The following is a 19,373-nucleotide window of genomic DNA, read 5'->3' on the forward strand; positions in this document are numbered from 1 at the left end:
TCTCCACTTTGCTATCCTGGCAAGGTGCAGGACCTGTTCTCTAGGGTACTCCTGCTGGACCTGGTGAGCGGCAGAAGCAAATCTCCCACTGTTACTGTTATGATCTCAGGGCCAGCTCTCCTACCCTCCTCAGGCATGGGCGGGAGGACGGGTGGCCGGTGGGGGGGGCAGATCTCTCATGCTCACATTCTCTTTCTCTGGATGGTTCACCCACCATGCCCCTGTGTAGAGTCAGCTCCACTGTGCTGGCCAGATGAGGCACAAGGTCTGCTTTCCTGAGTGTTGTAGCTAGTAAAGGGGAGGGTCAGCTCCCTCACCAGCTGGAGGCAGTAGAGGCAAAGGGAGACTGTGTCTTTCTCTTGCTCCCACCACCACAACACAGACAAGGGAGGCAATACCAGCTCTGCCCCTCTCATACAGTTAAATACTGCCTTTCAATAATATATTCTAGGCCTTCAATAAATATTATTTTCACTGTTGTCATTGTTATAACCATAAAAAGAAATCTAGCCTTTCACTGGCTTAAACACAGCTAGATTGTTTCCATTGACCACAAGTATTTTTCTGTTATTTGTTAGCACCATGGGCACTTTTACCTCAATTTATTTTCTCAGAGTATAGATTTGAATCTAAGGTTGCCATGTAAGACTCTACCTATTTGGGGCTTCACTTAATCCAGTCTTCTTATGTGGATTCACAGCTCATTTCATTACTAGAGAAGTGATTAAATGATGAGCTTGGCCATGGGTGTAGTTACCCTTGCACGTTGTTATGCAGACCGATACTTAGATCTCTGAGACACTGTAGTTACAGGGACCTCAGAAGGCACAACTCCATATTATGTATGCTCTCTCTCTCTCTCTCTCTCTCTCTCTCTCTCTCTCTCTCTCTCTCTCTCTCTCTTAGAAGAAACAGACAAGCAGGCATACATGTATGCAGAGATACGCACACAAACACATACACATACAGAGATACATACACATACAGATACACACACGAACATACGTATATAGAGAGATAAATTCACAAATAAATACACGCGCGCACATACATACACACAAGCACACACTCTGTGTTTAGAATACCAGCAGTAGCTTGAGTTCATGGCCCAGGACTCTTGATGCTGGTGAAGACACTCAGAGGTGGAGCAAGTACTGGTTTGGCAGTGTGTAGAAACTGGCATCTGCCCATCAGCAAAACATGTGATTCAGTACAAAGTGTTTTAATCATTGATCACATTTCATGGGGAATAAGGTACTTTGGTGGGCTGGATTTTCTGAGTAAGTAAATTATCAGAGAACACATTTGTGTGTGTGTGTGTGTGTGTGTGTGTGTGTGTGTGTGTTTTCCCTAAAATACACTAGTTCTCTTTGGCCTTGTCAGGACAGTCCAGTGAGCATAACTGAGTATCTCTATCAGGCAGTCAAAAAATTTAAGGATCATTTAGTCCAACTTTTCATTTTTCAAATGAAAAGGCAAGGTTCTGCATCATCATACAATGATATTTAAGACTGCCACCGTTTCCTTTGCGATAGAGGCTGGACACCTGTCAAATGATCTCTGGACCACAAGTTGTATAGACACAACTAAGCCCCATTACCTTTTCTCTGGGCTTGTGGTTAAGCTGCATTTTCAGCCCACTGGGGGACCATGTGACTGAGTTCTAACCGGTGGACTGTGAAGGTAGATGCTAGTGCTACACTCCATCTTCCATACCCCTTCTTCTAATGAGCTTCCTGGAGGTGAACCCAGAAGCCATGAATGATGATTCAGAGAACCCCGGATGAACAGAGCTTGCGTTTTGGAATCAGTGTGTGGAAGAGAGGCCCCTGCTGAAGTTCATTTTCGAAGATCAACAAGAAATAAACTCCTACCATGCTTTGTCCATGGTGCATGTGGAGATTTATTTGCTAAAGCTCTCAGTAGGTCCTTACCCAATGCATACCTTAATAATGACAAGGTTATAATGGGCAAGGCCTTATGCAATGAAATGATCTTAGCTCAGTGTGTGGCACACATCCGCAATCCCAGTGCTCTAAAAGAGGAGACAGAGGATTGCAAATCTGAGGCCAATCCAGGTTACATAGCAAATTCCAGGTCCTTCTGGGTGACCTGATTAGACCCAGTCAAGAACAACAACACAAAAGATATGATCTCATTTCTAAAAAAGTGGAGACAGGGAGAAAATGATCTGATGAGCTCTCAGCCTTGTTCCATTTGAGCCTTGCTCAGGGGACGTTTGTGGAGAGCCTTTGTTCCCATAGAAATGTATATGGAAATATCAAGGCTGATGTTGGATGGTTTGACAGAGAAGCCACACTGGGGAAATGGAGCGCTTTAAAATGAGGTCACCTAGAAAAAAAATTCTACAAAGTCAAAGCTTAAATGAAGCTAGCAGATTTTTAGGTACTTTTCATAGCCTGGCATACTGGATTCTCTTCTCACCAAAAAAAAAAAAAAGAAAGAAAACTAAGAAAGACACTTCGAAGTTTGTTTGAGTATCTCACTATTTTTGTAGTATACACATATATCTCAAATTTTAAGTGGCCTTTTTATAACTTCAGCTGGAAGAGAAAAAAAGCTACCCAACAGCTCAGTATGTTAGTGCCAAATCTGGCTTTCTTTAAATGCCAGCAAGAGATACCATGGTGCAGAGAAAGCGAAGCAGGAAAAAGATGGTGAAAATGCCTAATTATTAGCTTGCTTTAAAGATAAAACCCATTTTCTAAGAAAGTCTTCTTGAATAAGAAAAAAGACTTCCCACTGTGCCTCAAGTCATGCTAAAGTCTCTCGTGACTTCAAACCAGTGTGCCCACTCTTTTAAAAGGCAGCCACCAAGAACCCACACTGTGCCTCAGCATAGTGGAATGGTGTTGAGCTAGCATGCACTTAGCACATTCTGCCAAAAAGTGTATATATGGAAAAATATTTGGCTTGTGTGTGTGTGTGTGTGAGAGAGAGAGAGAGAGAGAGAGAGAGAGAGAGAGAGAGAGAGAGAGAGAGAGAGAGAGAGAGAGAGAGGCAGAACTCTCCCTGGAGTTATGTTTTCTTTTTTTAGAAGTGGAACTTGGGGACATTTATTCATTGGAGTTAGGAGTTGTTCTTATAGCATGAATTCAAAACAAATACAGTTTGAAAGAGAATCATAAGCTGAGAGAAACTAAGATTTTTTCTAAGTGTTCTTTGTTGGTTTTTTCTTGATTGAATGGCTATTTGAGAAACTAAGAGGTTCTAAAAAGCCATAGGCTTTGAAAAGGCACTGGGCCCAAAGGCACAGTAGATAAATCTTCATGAGGAAACAGGAATGATGGTCTGCATTGCAGGGCATAATGGGACCCCTGTGTCAATTAGTTGGTGTGGCATTCACAAAGTTGCCAGCCTCTTGACTGACGTGTAGCCAGCAACCAGGTCCACGTGCTTCCTATTACTGAGACCGCTTATTTACTTGTGTTCTTCTCTAGGAGAAACAGGCATCCAAGCTTCAAGCTGCTGGCCTTGTAGGTACCTGTCTTAAAAGCAGAAAAGCCCTGACTTCTCAGGACTTACACTGATCGGAGAACGCAGACAGTAAACAAATAGTGGATCATGAAGGGTGGACTGTGAGACGGGAATATTGGAAGGGATGGAGTTATGTTTTCTATGAAACATCATAAGTGGTGAGCATGCACAATCCTCATCTCAGCACCATCTTGTACCTGTATATTTAAATACTCCCTCTGCATGTGAGACCATGTTTCCTGATAAAGATGTGTGCGTGTTGATTCTCTTACTCTACCTATCATCACAGGCACACGAATGAACTTGAGAAAGAGAAGCTTGTGCTTACATCTGCCAGGCTTATTTAATTGGGGCTATTAGTGCCTAAAACAATGAGCTCCAAAGCATCATTGGGAACAGGTACATCAGGAAAAGCCTGGCAATAATGGAAGAGTAAAACTCTGTGTTCTTGGACTATCCCTGCTGTTTACAAACCTAGTATCATACATTAATAAGCAGGTTCCAATCTCTTCAAACCTCGTCTCTTCCCAGACATGTTTGAAATTATCTCAATTTTTGCTTTATACCAGTTTCTTTCAATGTCTATGGGTAAGACTGGTGGTGTTGTGTTTAGTGTTTAGTACTAAAGAATATGTAGCCTATTCTCTCTCCCTATGCTATTTCATCACACCTCTAGGATGGTGTTGTGCACTTGATTGTTACAGGATGGCGTTTCTGGATAAATGAGGTGATATAGGTCCACTTAGAAGCCTCAGACAAGTGAGAGGATATATGGAAATTTGCCAGGTTTAAAAAGTAAGTAAAGAAATAGATACAGACCAAGTAGATGAGCCCATAACACTCTGGAGGCCCCTAGTCATGTTTTCGCCGTTTTGGATGGAGACACTGCACTAGGTCTTGCTCTCATTCTGTTGGGTTGACCACCACATGGGCTCCTTTCCAGTGAGTCAGGCCACACTTGTTCAATCCCCTGTTCTGGCTTTGCACATAAGGCTTTCAGGCTCTAACAAAACATGCATAAGTAGCCCCCTTTCTCCTTCCCTTTTCGTGATAAAGGCATTTCTTAAGTGCTAAAGAAACGCTGGCATTTACAATATATTTGTTGTCTTTTGAGGGTAGAGAATGTATTTGCAACATCATGACAGATTGGTAAGGGGGATCTGAAAGCAATTTTCTTCATGAAAGAAGTTAGAAAGCCAGGTCAACCACCCATGCACAGTTCCTGCTGGAGAATGGGATGCAAGGCCAGTGACATCATTAAGGTCATTTCAGATCATATTATTCTGTTTTTCTAATGATAACTCAGACAATTTCCAGAATCCTTCACCTGTGATCCCTTCCCTGACAGTGGGGAAGACTAAACTTGGATGACAAAGTGCACTCCCAGATGGACCTTAAGGTTAAATGAAATTTCATAAGGGAGATGTGAGCTTATCAAGCAATATGTGATCTGTCCTTCTGTCCTTACTATCAAAGAGGATTTCATGCAGGTTAAAGCTACACTCCACATTTCCAAACTTGCGACATCACTATTAACAAAAGATGTGTTTCAGGGACAGTCAGTGGAGAGATACATGATAATCAAGGCAGAAACAACTCTAGTGACTGGAAGCACTTTCCACATAACCATGGAGAGAACCAAGAACTGAAAATTATACAGTGTGTGAGCTAAGAGGAAGAAGAGGGTGAGGCTTAGGATAGATGTACTTGCCCAGTGAGGAATTCACTTTACCACAAGGTCTTATAAGAAATATAGGGTCTTAAGGCCAAGTACATTAAAGGTGTTACCTCTCCTTATATGCATAGTACCCTAAAAATAAATAAAGGCCTCAGTTAGAAAAGTTTCAAGACTTTATTTAATCCCAAGTCTTTCAAACATTTTGTCCACAGAAACTCTCCTCTTCCATGTAGCTGCAACCCAGGGTTCTGTCACATACACATTGAGAAATGATACTTTCAAGCTTGGGAAAGTGGGAGAGAGACTGACCTACATTTCATCAGGGATGGAGGGCTACCAGCATCTGCATCACATGCAAAAGGTTATTTTGTAATGTCCTTCACAGGGGTCATTTAAAAATAAAACAGTGTGCTTGGAGATCTGTCTGGAAAGAAAGTTGCCGATGTCAGCAACCAGCTTTGCAATGTTTTCCAAACAAACTGAACTGATGGCTAAATGGATAAAGGGATGGAGAGATACAAGAGAATACCGGTAGTCAACTGAGAATTTTAGGGTCTGAGTCCAATTTAGAGACAGTTCAGACATAAAATACAGCATTGCCCTTATTTTTTCAGCCTCCGTTTACAGTTTAGGGGAACTAATAAATTGGAGATTTGGAAGAACTTAGGTGAGCTATCTAACCCTTGAGGAGCTGAGGTGAGCTACCCACCCCCTGAAGAGCTGAGGTGAGTTACCCACCCCCTGAAGAGCTAAGGTGAGTTACCCACCCTCTAAAGAGCTGAGGTGAGCTATCCACCCCCTAAAGAGCTGGGGCAAGCTAACCACCCCCTGAAGAGCTGAGGTGAGTTACCCACCCCCTGAAGAGCTGAGGTGAGCTACCCACCCCCTGAAGAGCTGAGGTGAGCTACCCACCCCCTGAAGAGCTAAGGTGAGTTACCCACCCTCTAAAGAGCTGAGGTGAGCTACCCACCCCCTGAAGAGCTGAGGCAAGCTAACCACCCCCTGAAGAGCTGAGGTGAGTACCCACCCCTGAAGAGCTGAGGTGAGCTACCCACCCCTGAAGAGCTGAGGTGAGCTACCCACCCCCTGAAGAGCTGAGGTGAGCTACCCACCCCCTGAAGAGCTGAGGTGAGCTACCCACCCCCTGAAGAGCTGAGGTGAGTACCCACCCCCTGAAGAGCTGAGATTTCCAGACAGGAGTAAAAGGCAAGTGCTGTGCAAGCATTGTGTTGAGACAGATGGGACTGAAGAAGGAATAAAAAGAGGAAAGGCAGGTGCGGGAGGCAGTTGTGAAGCAATGGGTTAGGGCAAACACTATGGCAGCTAGTGGGAAGAACTTTGATGTTTTGGGGGAGAACGGCATTAAAGTTACTTCAGCTTCTTTGGTTTTGGAGCATGTTTTTAGATGTGACATTTCTCTGCCCTGTCTTTTAATGATGTGTCCCAGCAACAGACTCGATTGCAGCATAGCCCTCAGAGCGAAGTGTATCTTGGAGAGATCTGCTGAAGTAGGGGTTTGCAACTTTCTTTACGAGGGGACGGATCCAGATCGCTGGATCAGATTCTGGATGGAATGACTCAAATGTTGGAACAAAGTCAGCAGTGGTGTGAGACAGACATCTTTTTCTCTTCTACACAGGCAAAATCAGGTAAGTTACTCCCAGGTAAATTTGTACTTCAGTTAAACAAAAAGATTAATCAACTTTTACATTTTATTTTTCAATTTTGATTTTATGGCATGGGCATGCCCATACTAAGAACTATGTTATTTCTTAATTTAAATATCCTTAATTACATGAGACATATAAATACTAAAATTTTCTGTGAATATTAGAATCTATCTAGAATATTTGGGGAAGTTTATTTGCTAAGTCTAGCAACCCAATGTTTAGTTCCCTTAAGTTCTCTAGTCAGCAAAGGTGTGTGTGTATTCGCACACATGTGCAACTGCATGCATACACATGTGTATGTGTATATAGAAACCAGAGGTCAACCTCAGTGTCATTCTTCTGTTGATGGCTGATTTTTTTAGTCATAACTCTTTTGGGTAGTCCCAGCCCCCAGCCCCCAAATAAATCTAGTGGAGGGAGGCTTATTCTTTCTTATGACTACTCAGCCTTAGCTTGACTTTTTTCTAGCCAGCTTTTCTTAACTTAGAATATTTCATCTACCTTTTCCCTCTGTGCTTTTATCTGTCTCTTCTATATATATTTCTTTACTTCTTACTCTGTGGCTTGCTGTGTTGCTTGGTAGCTGGCTCCTGGTGTCCTCTCTTCTTCTTTGCTTGTTCCCCTGACCTTCTCTTTTTCTCCTTTTATTCTCTCTGCCTGGCAGCCCCACCTACCCCTCTCTCCTGCCTAGCTATTGACCATTCAGCTCTTTATTAGACCGATGAAGTGTTTTAGACAGGCACAGTATCACAACTTCACAGCGTTAGCAAATGCAACATTAACACAAATGTTCCACAGCATAAACAAATATAACACATCTTTAACTAATATTCCACAACAGGCCACAGATGCTGTATACCTTCATTTTGAGGCAGGGCCAATCATTGGTTTGGAGCTATCAAGTAAGCTAGACTCCATGACCAGCATGCTCCAGGGCTCTGACTATCTCTACACCCCAGCGTGCAGATTTCAAGAACATGCCCAGTTTCTTACACTTGTGTGCTGGGAATCGAACTCATGCCTGAATGCTTGCAAAACAGGGTTTAACTCCTTACTGTGCTGATATTTTATTTATGTTATAAAAAATAAAGCTTATCTGAGGATCAGAGCACAGAGCTAGCCACACTAGTTAACCATAGAGGCCAGGCGGTGGTGGCACACACCTTTAATCAAGCACTCATAAGACAGAGGTAGATATATCTCTGTGAGTTCAAAACCACCCTGGGCAACATGAGATTGAATCTGTCTAAAAGAGAAACAGAGCTCACACAAAGGTGATTCCAGCACTTGGGATCCCATGCCTTTAATCCTAGCACTAAGGAGGTGGAGACAGGAGTGACATGGCTGGGTGGAGAGAGGAATATAAGATGAGAGGAGGCAAGAGCTCAGAGACGGTCTGAGCAGTCAGTCTGAGGAAGCAGTGTGAGGACAGGATCACCCCTTTGGTCTGAGCATTGGTAGAGGTAAGAACTCTCTAGTGGCTGGCCACTTTGCCTCTCTGATCTTTTGGGTTTCACCCCCTGATAGCTGACTCTGAGTTTTTATTATTAAGACCAAAGGGAATGTGTGCTATAGCTTACCAATGGAGATACCTTCCCATTCCCCCAATCAATAATTTCTGTGTAAAGGATTTCTATCCCAGTAGTCCCAGGACAGATGGCTGTGGCGTTTCATTTTCTGGGACAGTTACCTCCTACACTAGTTGCCTGGGAAGCAAAGCAATCTTCGGAAAACACAAGAGAAGTGTTTTCACATTTTCTTCACTTTCTGAAACCTAATCCAGGCTGCTTGTTCCCTTATCAGATGGAAACCTGCAAGGCATGGATGGGTACAGTCACTTGGTGCATTGTCTGTGTTCCAGCTGACTGCCTTCCCAGCTGCTCAGAGCACACTAGTCCCTGCCCAGCTTTGCTACTGGCTGGCAGGAGGCGGCTACTGGCAAGGCTAGGCATCTCAACCCAGGCATTCTTCCTCATGACTACTGTCCTTTTGCCTCTTCTACCCATGACATTTTTTTAAAAGTGTGTATCGCAGATCTGCTTTGCTGAGCACATCTTCCCCTGGGGTTTGCAACTCTCCAGCTTGGCTTCCCCTTGGGAAACCCATAGACACAGTAACCCAGACATTTGCATATGTAAGTTGAATTAATAATTTTAGGCTTGATGATCTTCAAAATGTTCCCACTGGATAATTTCTAATGCTTTTGGGAGAGAAGGAGGTGATAGTACCATGCATTTGGTCTGGGGTTTGAAATGCTTCTTCTGATGTCTCGCTTGATTTTCCTGGTAACTCAAGACAGATGACAAACTTTGCATTAATTCATGGAAACTTAAAGGGATTTGTTCAAGGTCAAAGGGCAGCCACTGATGGATCTGGGATCAGAGTGTATGGTTCAGGGTTCAGGTGCCCATTTCTTTGAGTATTCTCTTTCTTTTGCTTGCTTTTGTCCCCAGGACACAGGGAGACTACAAAGTCTGCTGCTCCAATCTATCTTGCTTTTCCTCCCTGCATAAGATGCTGGGAAGGCCCTAGGCTCTGGACAAACATTATTCAAGACCTCTTAAGGAGACTACATTCATATATGCTGAGCAGTGATTATTCTCTATGGTGATTTGAATAAGGGTGGCCCTCATAGGCTCATATATTTGGTTCCCAGTTGATGGAACTGTTTGGAAAGGATTAGGTGGTGTGGTCTTGTTAGAGGAGGTGTGTCACTGGGAGTAAGCCTTGAGGTTTGTTTCAAAAGCCCATGTCCCAGACCCAATCTCTCTCTCTCTTTCTCTCTCTCTCTCTCTCTCTCTCTCTCTCTCTCTCTCTCTCTCTCTCTCTCTCACTGTCTCTCTACCTCCTGTGTGTGGATCAGGATGTAAGTTCTCAACTACTGCTCCAATGATCCTGCCACCATGATTCCTGCCATGATGATTGTGTACTAACCCTCTAAAACTACAAGCAAGCTCCCAATTAAATATGTTTTCTTTTATAAACTGCCTTGGTCATTGTATCTTTTCACAGCAATAGAACAATCACTAGGACACTCTCTTTCTATAGATGTTGAACACAGGGTCAATGATGTGACTTCAATTCAGCTACATACAACTCCTTATCAAGTTATGACTTCATTTGGAGCATCTAGAAATAGACTCAGAGATCATCTCTGATGTCCTTTGAGGGACACATTGAATACATGTCCCAGCTTCTGCTCTTCTGGTAATGTCTTAGCAAGCACAGTGAGTACTTGATATTCATGGGCCAGTGGTTGAACACAGAATGTACCAGCCCACATCTTTCACCATGTGACACAGGATTCCTCAGCCTCATGACTGACTTGCAACTGTCTCTCAGACCAAACAGAACATTCTAATAAGCTCGTGGTAGCCCAGGCCTCTGCCCACTCAATCTTATGTTTCCCCCTTTCTTTCCCAAGGGTCAGACCATGTTTGAAGACTCTTTGCTTATGCTTGCAGCCTCCCTTTGTGCCTGAATATTTTCCATGGGTGGTTGATAAAGTCTTGGCATTTTCTTCTTGGAAGACACAAGGCAGGAAGTGACCCAAGGAAGCACAGTGAAAGAGCAGGGAGAAGAGAAGGAAAGAAAAAGAGCTGACGGTGTTAGTGAAATCATCTCCTTTGGCAAATGGAGTCTCCTTCCCAGGCTTGCTGAGAAACTACAGAGGTTCAGGTCACCATCATAGCAGGAAGGAACACAAGCCCTGGAGTACTCACTTAAAAGTCCTGTGCCCAGCATGGTGTAGGTAGCTCTAGAGGGAGGAAAAAGCTGAGGCATGACACTGAGACAAACAGGCAGTCCAACCTGGGTACAAAATCTTATCCGTTAATCCTTTCCCTCCACATTTACCACAACATTTGAAAGAAATTTGAAGTCGGCATTGTATCAATAAATCACTACCATGTCCCCCAATTTGAAAATCTAATCGCTTTCTTGCTCCAGTGTTCTCTACTAATAGGGTGCAAATATATCCAGCTAGCTGATTTACGACTGTGACACTCGGATACCCTTATGAACTATGTCACCCTGGATCAATCACTTCCCACTTTATGCCTCTCAGTTTCCTCATAGGTCAAAAGTCAATAAAGGCACATCTTGCTGGCTTCCAGGAGTCCTCTGAAAACCCTATAAGCTGTTGAGTGCTCTCTGGCAGAATGGGCAGCACTTCTTGGATAATCGTCAGTGTTTTACCTGCTTCCCTGCTCTGCTGTCTTGCTGAAACAAATGCATACACTGTTCCTGCCCCTGTCCCCACTTCCAACCCATGGTGCTGCAGGCGTCCTACTCCAATTACAAAGCTGGTTGTACCATCTCCAGCACAGGATGTTTCCTTCTCTCCCATTAGAGGTCAGATAACAGAGATGTAAGAATCTGTAATTCATCCTTCGCTGATCAGTGTTCTTCAATGTTCTGCGCTTGCCTGAACCATGCTTTATCCATTTGTAAAACCAGAGACTGAAGAACAGTAAGTGGCTTCAGGACTCCTGAGAGTCAGGGCAGCAGGTTCTTAACTGTGTTTCCAAGAAGTCTTCTAAATCACATTGGGTCATTCTCCCTTTCGAGACTCTGAAAACTGCTTTCTCCCTCTTCAGAAACAAATAACAATCAAGGCATCTAAGACATTCACACACAGCTGTGCACATAGAACCACACCTGCCCAAGCAAACACATATTAGGTACCATTTTGCAGGTATTCACAGCCCAGTGGTAAACACTTATCTGTTCCATTGGTTTTCAGTATTGGTTCTAGATGAGACTGATTTAGTAATGACACTTCCACACAGTAGGTGTTCAGTGAGCAAGATCTGGCTTTATTTATTTATTTATTTTAGAAACAATCCAAGTTTACATATCAATCCCCCTTCCCTCTCCCTCCCATCCTCCTTTGTCCTCCACCAGCCCCCCAACCCACCCCACACCCACTCTCCAAGGATAGTGAGGTCTTCCATTGGGGGATCATCAAAGTCTGTTATCATTTGGGGGAGGGTCTAGGCCCTCCTCTGTGTATCTGGGCTGAAATAGGATCCCACCATAGGGAGTGGGTTCCCAAAGTCCAATTGTGCACTAGAAATAAATACTGGTTCCATTGTTAGAGGTCCCATAGACTTCCCAGGCCTCCTGGTGGTACCCACATTCAGAGGGTTTGGTTCCATTCAAGGCTGGTTCCCCAGCTTTACTACTGGAGTCCCTGCGCTCTCACTAGGTCAGGTGGGCTGTTTCTGTAGGTTTCTCCAGCATGGTCTTGACTCCTTTGCTCATCTGTGGCTTTATTCTTACAGTAACATTACCTTCTCCAGAAACAGGACAGACTACTGGATCTTGTCAGAGTGAAGCATGCATTTTCTGAAGGGAGGAGTCTGGCGTTCGCGCTCCCTCTGCTGGCCATGCTGAGCACTCACTTGTCAGAGTGAAGCATGCATTTTCTGAAGGGAGGAGTCTGGCGTTCGCGCTCCCTCTGCTGGCCATGCTGAGCACTCACTTGTCCTCGGGTCCATTTCCAGGGAGTGGTGGTTGGTCCTTGGGAAAAGGAAATGGGGTCAGAAGTGGGAGATAGGGAGCTAAGGAGGTGGTCTTAATTCTGAGGCAGCTGAGAACAGGGAAGTTCCCCCTTTGTTTTATGATTTAACTACTGCATGTGCTGAGCCAGCCCTTTCTAAGCATGTAGGAAAGGCAAATACAATTCCCCCACCACAAACACTCTCAAAATTGAATGCTACTTCCAGGAGATTTGATTCATTCCCAACTGAGACATCTAAACTTGGGGGACACATGTCTGGACACTGATTAATGTTTAGAAGTGAGGGCTGTGGGTTCCGAGACCAGCACTGCCCTGCTAGTCAAGTGATCACCACACAGTGCATGGGGCTCCCTGAGCCTCAGTTTTTCACACACACACACACACACACACACACACACACACACACACACACAATTTAAAACTTCACAGAGGTGCCCTCTCTGATATTGTCATCATGAGGACTGGGCAGCTAGTGATGTGGATCTAATAACAAAAATAAACTCAATAAATTGAGGACATTAGAATCATTTTAATTCTAAAATAGGACTAGCATTTGACAGTATTTATTATTTTTAAAATTATCACAATGATGCTTCTTCTATGACACAGAACCACTTGATATTGGACATATTTGGCCAGCTTTGACCTCTCAGAGCCAACAAGTTTTCATACAGTACCATTAGTAAAAGTACTGACCTATTATTTCATAATATAATGGAACCTGGCATTTTATATGAAAAATAAAAAATTCTCCATAGCAATACTATATATTTGGGTAGGTCCTTCTGTCACATTGGCTATACGTAAATAATGTATGATAACTTTAAATGAAAATGTGATTTTGAGCCTTATTGGATTGAGTTTCTTAGGACTTTGAGGCTGTGAAGTGTGGGTCACAGCATCCCAGCAGTACCAGGATGATGAGCAGCACTCACTTATGTAGGTGCGACCTTAACATTCGATCTACTCTGTGTGCTCCATTCTGTTCCTAAAGGACTCTTCCAGCAGCAGGAGCCTTCCCCTCAGCCTGTCTGCCTCCAAGAGCACATTGCTGCCTCAGCACATACACTTGGTTGGCCCTGGCTAGCAGAGACTTGGATTTGACAGGCAATTTCATGAAATTAAGATGAGATAAACGGGCGCTTTGACTTTATAATTTCCCAACCACTTTGAGTAAGCAGGGCTTTCTGCTAGCACACAATTACTCACTAGAGTAAAACCATGGTGGAGTTCAAGCCGCCATCTCTCTGTTGGCCCAAGCTTTTTGCCAACATAAATAACGCCTTCCTATTTTGGGAATGCAGAAGAGGCTGTCACGCTGTGCACAGCTTCCCAGGGCACAGTAAAGCATATTGAGAACTTACTAAATGTGTCAAGCTCTGCTCCATGTAAAGAGGCAGAGAAAACAGAGCCAGAGTGATCCATCCTCACTTTAATCCTCTAGCCCTGGGCTGATAAACCCTCACACAGACACAGTGTAGCAACTATTTCTAACACTCAAAGTTCATGTGATTGTTACTGTACCTATACAAAGGACACTGGACTTGGAGACAACAGGACTGGACTCGAGTCATGGCTTCATGAACAGGAGAAAATTACTCAGCATCTCTGATCCTTATTTCCCCCCAAGAAAAAGCAAAGAAATTGAATCAGATGGGTCTCTATGTTTCTTTTTATTATCAGTTTCCTACTGGAAGCAATAAATGACATGGCATAGTGAACTTTAGGTTCAATGAGTTACAGACTAAGAGGCAACAAGAGATCAAGAGTAATGGAAAGATGGAAAGGATGGGAGTTAGTTGTTCATAAAGAATACTAGGAATGGTATTTATAATTAAAAACACCGGATGCTCTTCCAGAGGAACTGGATTCAATTCTCAGCACCCACATGGTAGCTTACAACCATCTGTAACTACAGTTCCAGGGAATTCAACATCTTCTTCTGGCCTCCATGGACCCAGACATACACATGGTGCTCAGACCATATTTGCAATCAAAACAGCCACATGAATAAAAATAAAACTTAGAAAAGAATACTAACAAGATTGTAGTATGTATCTAACAGACTACATGTACGCAACATCATGAAGAACTACATACCAATGAACTAAAGATTATATAACCCATCAGAAAAAAGAAAAGGATTTTTCAAGTAGTCAATTCATTTTGTATTCAATTCTTCAGAAAACTACTTTACTTCTTTCATCATTAAATATGAATTAAAATGCTAAAGAGATTTCTCTATAAACATAGATACCAGAATAGCTAACATTAGAAGGATGATGCTGCTGGAGAAAATACCAGTGAGTAGGGTACTTGATGTTCAAGCATGATGACTTGAGTTTAGATCCCCAAAATATGTGTAAAAAGCTAGGAGGACAGCAATTGCCTGGAACTCCAAAGCTAAGAGACAAAGCAAGGAAGATGCCGGGGGCTTCCTGGCCAGCTAATCTGACCAATTTGACAGGCATTATGCTCAGTGAGAGACCTTATCTCAAAAACTTAAGTGGAGAAAGACACATGACATCCACCTCTGACCTCTATCATGTGCACAATCAGGCATGTATACAAGCAGGTACATGTACATGCGAATATGTGTACACACACACAGATTGATGAGAACAAAAGTTGAGTACGTGAAGCAACTAGAAATCTTCCACACCACAGATGAAAGAACAAAGTTGCATAATGATTTTGGAAGATGGTTTGAATTTATTTGTAAGAATTAAATATACACAATCTCATCATATGTTGGTTCAATTTACAAGTATATAAAAACACACCCCACCATCATGCTGATACTGCTTTTAATTTTGTATCTGGAAAAATTATATTAGAACTTCACTTTATTATAAAGGATTGTATCTGAAGGTCCTCCCAAGTGTATGCTAACAGAATACTCTGAAGACAACTGGGGTAGATGTAGCTAAACTATGATGTTTAGTAGTTTCAATGTGTTAAAATAATTTCTTCTTAAAATATTTTCAATTTGCAATGGATTTGCTGGCATGAGAAGCATCAGAATGTACTTTACTACATATTAGTAATTTCACTTTTTAATTATACAATCAACACATTCCCATTCTCTCTCTCTCTCTCTCTCTCTCTCTCTCTCTCTCTCTCTCTCTCTCTCTCTCTCTCTCTCTCTCACACACACACACACACACACACACACACACAGGACACATTCAAGAAAGCACACTATTTAAAAGCAGCTAAAAACTGGAAACAGCGCAAGTGTTCAGCACCAGAAGAATAAGTAAATGTGGTGTTCCCACACAACAGAAATCTAAGCAACAAGAAAGATGAACAAATTACTATAGCACACAGCTGGGATGAAGTTCAAAACACTGTGTTGAGTAAAAAAAGCTAGACATGAAAGTGTGTGTATCGTGACAATTCCCTTACATAAAGCTCACAAATAGACAAAAGTAATGCCAGCTGTTATAAGTCAAGGCTGTGGTTTCCTTAGGGAGGGCAAACTGTAACCAGGAAAATTCTAGAGGACTGCATGGACACTGGTGAGAGTCTGTTTCTCAATCTAGGTGTCAATCACAGAAAGGTCGTTTGTGGCACTTACTCTAGCTGTATGCTTACAATATGTATAATCTGTGGCTATGCTATCACTTGATAAATATTTTTAAATGAAAGTTACAAGGAATGGATTTTATAATGCTTTTATATTATTTCCCTAACACCACCCTCCAAAGCTGTTTCTCCAATAACCTTTATAATTTCTGCTGGCAATTCTCTTACTGTATTCTGATAGACATACCTCAGTCCTGATTATGTGCTAACTTGTCATGCTTCCCCTTTCCTTTGGCTGGCCTCTCACCCTGCATTGGGAGACTTAAAAATGGAAGCCATGCTTCTTGCTCTTGGACTCATACAAATAACAAAGATTAGAAAACCGACCAATGTAGTTCTCAGAGGTCTTTATGGGAAGTAGGAATCTCCAAGCAGTATCACAGCCCTAGATTATAGCCTTACTTAGACTTGTCCTACACATTCACAATTCTGTGGGTTTCAGGTCCTCATAGTCTTCAACATCTGCTTAATAAAATGATTCCTTCTCTTTGGGCCCTTCTGACTTCCTGGGCTCAGTCATGCACAAATTTAACAGCTGACCCATGCTGAATATTGTGCTTTACCCCTAGGCTGTTTAGATAATGAGGCAGCCTCTGACCCAGAAGCTCCTAAAAATGTTTAGAGAAGATGGATTCAGAAATTGAAAATGACATAGCAGTTTACTGAGGAACTGGAAACAAAGAAGAGGGGTAGCCAGGACAATCACTGATAACTAAGAAAAGTCTTCCAGAGGTGACAGTCAGTCTAGAACTGAGTGGACAATGTCTAGACATTTCTAAGTGAAGGTTTGAAACCTTTTCAGGCAGAAGAAACAACAAATGCAAGAATCATAAACCAGCATCTGTGGGGATGAGTTTGTATGCACATGTTTGTTAGGGGTGGGGAACATAACCTGTGGGCATGTGGGTGATGAGGACAGTAAAAGAGGTGAGGGTACACAGGGAGTAAGTGAGTAGAAGGCCTTGAATGCTAACATGAGGATATTAGACTTCAAGACTCAGACCACGGGTGACAAGCTAGAACCGAGAGCCGAATCTGATCTGATATGTTTTGTAAATAAAGTTTTATTCCAGAATAGATGCTTCTGTTTGTTTGGGCACTGTCTATGGATAATGTTGCATGATAATGGCAGAACTGAGTAGATGCTAAGAGGCCATTGGCCCACACTGCAGCTACCTCTAATCTAGAAGATGATGAGCCACTGAGGTATTCTAAGCAGAGTGCAGGGACAGACCAATATGTGCATCACCCTGATACTTTGGTCCATTCTTGGATTTTTTTCCTCTGAAATGGTATAAAAGCAACATAACTTTAATCCCAGTAGCCATACTAGCAAGCCATAGAGCCAGACAGTGGTGGCACACACCTTTAATCCCAGGACTCAGGAGACAGGCAGATGGATCTCTCTGAGTTCAAGGCCACCCTGACCTATATAAGAGTGAAGAGTAACAAAGCTCATGCCTTTAATCCCAGCCCTTGGAATCACACAAGTTTAATCCTAGCACTAGGGAGGTGAGACAGGAATGATATGGTTGGGTAGAGAGAGGAGTATAAATTGGGAGGAGACAGGAGCTCAGAGCTTTTGCTTCTGAGGATTCATGAGATAGCTTTTGTCCCTGAGGATTCCTTGGGATGGCATTGTCTCCGAGGATTCATGGAGACAGGATAGCCCTTTCAGCCTGAGGTAGACGTAAGATCTACTGGGTTTGCTGCTTTGCTTCACTGGTCTTCAGCTTAAAGCTTAAACCCCAATACCTGTCTCTGGTTTTTTATTATTAGTGCTACAGGTGGCCATGTCCTCAGTTATTGCAAGCAAAGGAAAACAAGGAAAGATCACAGGAAATTCAAGAGGAAGAGTCATTGTGCCCATGAGCACCTTGTGCCTCTCAGAAATAGCCAAACATCTTGAGAAGGGGTATTTCCTGAAAATTGTATCAGTAGGACCCAAGATGCCATGATATAAGCATACAAATAAAAGAGACAACAGTTTGTTGGTCACTTAGCCAAGAGCCAGCTCAGTAGATGGTATCAGCTCATGAGCAGGACATTTGTCACTTTGATTACTATACAATCTTGATCTGGGCCTCTTGGCTTTCATCTCCACATAATAACTGGTCATTGGCTTCCCAAGGCTTCAGATCTATTTGAGCATCACCCGTCAGACACTTGACAAGCACTTGTGGAGAAAGGTTTCCAAGAGATGCTTAACATGCAGCAGGGATTCCACTTGAAGCAGATGAGCAAGGCTCTGCCAAGCATGGGGTAGGGCCCAGGGAAGCCAAACTCTCTGGGGAGCAGCTTGGCAAAGGATAGGAGAGGCTGAGATTGGGGAGATGGTGAAGAGAGGCAAGAAGTTTATACAAGGTGATTTTGTAGAAGATCAAACCTGACATATTTTTAGGACCTGTATAAAAAATGCAAAGCAGCCATCTCTTTTAAGAGCCATCTTCAAAATTGCAATAAATTCTCCTTGACAGAAGCTCAGTCAAGTCCAGCATGTAATCTTCTGCTGTCAAGAAGAGTAATGCAGAGTGGTGGATGTGCTTCTGCTAAATGGAGAAACGAAACTGTGTGTGGGGCAGGGGGGGGGGACCGCTTGCCTGGGAAGATGGAAGTTAATTTACTGAAGCTTCTCTTCAAGACTTGGTTTTCTCTCTTTGTGGGGTCTCCTTTGCATCAGTGTCATGAAAGAAAATCAATCTCTTTAGGAATGCTCTTTGGCCAGTTCTTTTCCACCACTTCTCAGAAAATGCAAGTGAAAGGGTCTGGGGTTGGGGATGGGCATAACCCTAGTCCTGCCAGATACAAAATAGGCCATGCTGAGTATGTGGTGCCCTACATCTACAGTGTGATGCTTAATCTGAAGTACTCACTGGGATCTATGGAGACAGACCTCAGCGAGTGTCATTGAGGGCATTTGAGGAGAGGTTTAGCTGAAGAAAGAAGAAACATTCTGAACATAGTAGGCACCATTCCATGGACTGGGCTCTAGACTGAATGAAAAGCTGGACCAACTCTTGTGCCTCTCTGCTTCTGCACTATGGATGGTGTGTGACCAGCTGCCTCATACTCCTGATTCGGAGGTAAATTGCTCTGATACTTTACCCAGTGTAATGGATGGAACCACCAAACTGTGAGCCCAAAGAAACCCTTCCTTCTTTTACCTTGGTTTGTTACTCATTCTGACATAGGAAAGAGGAATGTCATGAAAACAGGTGTCTCAATAGTGGCAACTGTTCCCAATGGTAACATAGCTCACAACTTTGTTAGGTGGATGCGGTGAAATATAGCTTGTCTCATGCCTTGATGGTACCATGGCATGCCCCATGTGTTTGGTAATGGTTAGCTAACTTTGTCATTGTGATGATATGGGCAGCATCTTTTTCTTCTTTGTTTTTACCAGCCATCTTTAGAT

The 19,373-nt window shown here is 43.0% G+C and overlaps 1 long non-coding RNA gene across 1 annotated transcript in view; it reads left to right on the plus strand.

The window, feature by feature from the left end:
• Positions 1-5,699: 5,699 nt before the first annotated feature.
• LOC106021043 overlaps positions 5,700-19,373 on the plus strand; it is a 33,106-nt gene continuing 19,432 nt past the window's right edge. The window contains exon 1 of the long non-coding RNA XR_005877733.1: positions 5,700-6,825. This is a non-coding gene — a long non-coding RNA (uncharacterized LOC106021043). The remainder of the gene's footprint in view (positions 6,826-19,373) is intronic.

Source organism: Mesocricetus auratus, unplaced genomic scaffold, assembly GCF_017639785.1.
Source record: "Mesocricetus auratus isolate SY011 unplaced genomic scaffold, BCM_Maur_2.0 Super-Scaffold_100006, whole genome shotgun sequence".
NCBI lineage: Eukaryota > Metazoa > Chordata > Mammalia > Rodentia > Cricetidae > Mesocricetus > Mesocricetus auratus.